Source organism: Mesocricetus auratus, unplaced genomic scaffold (genome assembly GCF_017639785.1).
Source record: "Mesocricetus auratus isolate SY011 unplaced genomic scaffold, BCM_Maur_2.0 Super-Scaffold_100040, whole genome shotgun sequence".
NCBI lineage: Eukaryota > Metazoa > Chordata > Mammalia > Rodentia > Cricetidae > Mesocricetus > Mesocricetus auratus.
Window position 1 is genome coordinate 1,000,003 of NW_024429217.1, and position 3,377 is coordinate 1,003,379.

The following is a 3,377-nucleotide window of genomic DNA, read 5'->3' on the forward strand; positions in this document are numbered from 1 at the left end:
AAACAGAAACTTCATTTAGTGGCTGGTTAAGTAGTGAGCTGAACTCAAGAAAGCCAGTATCAGAGAGGGAGGACTGATGATCAAAGGGATTAAGACTGGGCTGGTTTAACCCCCAGAAACAGCTGACCAGACAAAGGTTAACTCTTGAATCCCAGGCATCAGCCTGGGAATCCAGCATGGGACTGATCAAGACCCCCTGAATCTGGGTGTCAGTGAGGAGGCCTAGGTAATCTATTGAGCCTTGGACAGCAGATCAGTACCCATCCCAAGTATACACACGGACTTTGGACTCCCATAGAACAATGTGAGGTGCACTCTCACCCTGAACTCTTGGGGAAGGGTCTAGGCCCTGCCCTATATGAAATGACAGACTATAGACACCCCCATGGAGGGCCTCACCCTGGGCGAATGAGGGGATAATGGGGGGGGGATGGGGAGAGGGCACAGGAGGAGGGGAGGGAAAGGGAGAGGGACCTCGAACTGACTTGTGAAGCAACCTTGTTTCTTATCTAAATTTAAAATGGAAAATAAAAAAAAATAATAATAAAAAAAGAAGAATTATGCCCACCATTTCCAAACCAACACAAAAAAAAATTACATGCATATGTGTGCATCTGTATGTGTGTCTGTTTGTTTTGATTCATTGAAGGTAATATAATGAAGATTCTGGAGAATAATGAATATCAATTTCCATTTCAAGATTCTGGTTGGGAAAGGAACACTTTTATATTTAATATTATTAATGTTATGTAATATACATGTTTTGTTTTAGCATTGTGTAATATTACATAGCAATATTTTATCATATTGATTAATGATATATTACAATCAAAATTTTAATCATGATATATGTCATGTTTAACACATATTTATATTTATTTGGCTTGTTTTAAAGGCTACTAAAATAGTCTGTAAACTTCATTTAACATTATTTTTCTCTAGTTACTTTGGTTATTCTATTTTTAAAAATACATTACATATTAATGTTTGTGACTGTGTGCATGTATGCATGTCTGTGTTTGGATATGTGCTTATACTTGGCATGGTACCTATGTGAAGGTTAGGGATTATATTTTAGGATTTGATTCTCTCTTTATACCATGTAGGTCCCAGGGTTCAAACTCTGGAAGTCAGGCTGTACACCATTATCTGCTCAACCATCTCATCAGCCTCAGATTTGATCATTCTTGTTGCTAACTTTAGATTAGATTCATTTAATTATGAGATACTTCATTATATATGTGAGAAATGATAACATTGTTCATCTACATTGAAATATTCAGCTTTTGGTCTTTCATACACACAAAGTTCTAAGGTAGAATTTTAGTCCATGATTCTTCCCTTGAATTTGAGATTATAAAAATCAAGTCTTGTCTATATTTATTTCATTTTCTAAGCAATATTTTCTTCCTATTATAGACTCTGAAAGGCAGTAGATCATTCTCATAACATTAATCAATCTCAAAATTGTAAAATTGTGCTTCATAAATAAAGCTGTGTTTTTGAAAATCCCTGTAATACTTAAAGATTGATAACAAATCACAGTGATATATTTTATGATATATTTTATCTTATATAGTAATTTTATATTTTGTTACATTTAGAAGTAATGGGGAAAAGTTAAAATAAAGTGTGCCTTATTTTGAAACATAAGTTGATCTCTCTGTCTCTCTCTCTCTTCATCTCTCTCTCTCTCTCTCTCTCTCTCTCACACACACACACACACACACACACACACACACTATATATGTCAAATCATTTTGTTACATTTTGTTATCTGGCCTCAAAATTTGGAGAAATTTTAGTCAGAGATAATGTTCTACATTATTAATATCTAGTGCTTCAATGAGGGAATAGGGAAAGAATAAAAAAACTTTAATGTAGGCAAAGAACAGAACAAAAAAATAGATGATATTACACGAAAATGAGAGGGACGGCAAGACTGAGAGTTACTTCTCAAGCAGAAAATTTTCTGTAATGAAGTATCCTTGGGACCATAAATTATGTTTTTAGTCTCTTTCACCCCATACGTCACTTAAACAACATGGAATTCAAAAATCGAACAGATACAATAGAATTCCTGTCTTGGGCCTTTCAAATGATCCAGAAGTGCAAACCATACTTTTTGGACTATTCCTGGTCACATTCCTTGGGAACCTACTCATTATTCTGACCATCAGTTCAAATTACCACCTCCATACATCCATGTACTTCTTGCTCTACAACCTACCTTGGCTGACATCTGTATAAGCTCAAGCACCATTCCAAAGATGCTATTGAATACCCAAATACAGGATACCCAATATCGTACACAGGATGCCTCACTCAGGCTTGCTTTGTTTTGATTTTTGCTGGATTAGAAAATTGTTTTATTTCAGCAATGGCCTAGGATCGCTATATGTCTATTTGCCACCCTCTGAGATATACAGTTATCATGAATTCACACTTCTGTACTCGACTAATTCTACTTTCCCTGATCATTAGTGTTGTGAATGCACTACTGCTCAGTTTGATGGTCTAACAGCTGACTTTCTGCACAGACGTGGAAATCCCTCACTTTTTCTGTGAATTTGCGCAGATCATAAAGCTTGCCTGATCTGACATATTTATCAATGAGATTTTGATTTATATCGCAACTCTCCTATTTGGTGGTATTCCTTTCTTTGGAATTTTTTCTGTCTTACACTGAAATTGTTTCCTCTGTTTTCAAAATCCCATCTGGAGAAGGATGGTATAAGGTGTTTTCCACTTGTGGTTCTCACCTGTCAGTTGTTTCCTTGTTTTATGGGACAGGGTTGGGAGTTTAATTTAGCTCTTCAGTTACTGAATCTCCCAGGAAGACAGCAGTGGCTTCAGTGATGTATTCCACAGTCACTCAGATGCTAAACCCCTTTATCTACAGCCTGAGAAACAGGGACAGTAAGGAAGCCTGGAGAAAACTCACCACAAGAATGGCTTCCCTTTTGTGATAGGGTCATTTTTAGGGTCAAGGGATGGCTGGGTATTATTCAGGTGTGAGATTCAAACATGATTGTGGGACAGAAACTAAAAATATTTCTTTCACTCAAAGAACAAATTTTCTTCGTGTCTGCTAAATGACAAAAATTGATTTGTTGTACCTATATCAATGCATCTACATCATTATTCATCTGACCTGGACTATTTGAAAATCAGTTATATTTTAACTATTTAAGCAAGTATAGTTTTACAGGAATAGCATATTCTAGATTATCTTGGTAAATGTATATTCTATTAATCTTTCACAAGGTAAGAGTCAGAAATAAAAAGAGAAGATAGAATGATCTAATTCAGTTACACTTAAATTTCAATATTGCAATTTTGAGTCTATGATTTTGTTCCATGTATCAGTCATAATG

At 35.5% G+C, this 3,377-nt stretch overlaps 1 pseudogene; it reads left to right on the top strand.

Annotated features, from left to right (window-relative positions):
- The first annotated feature begins 2,044 nt into the window (after positions 1-2,044).
- LOC106021707 lies at positions 2,045-2,969 on the top strand (annotated as a pseudogene).
- The last annotated feature ends 408 nt before the right edge of the window (positions 2,970-3,377 follow it).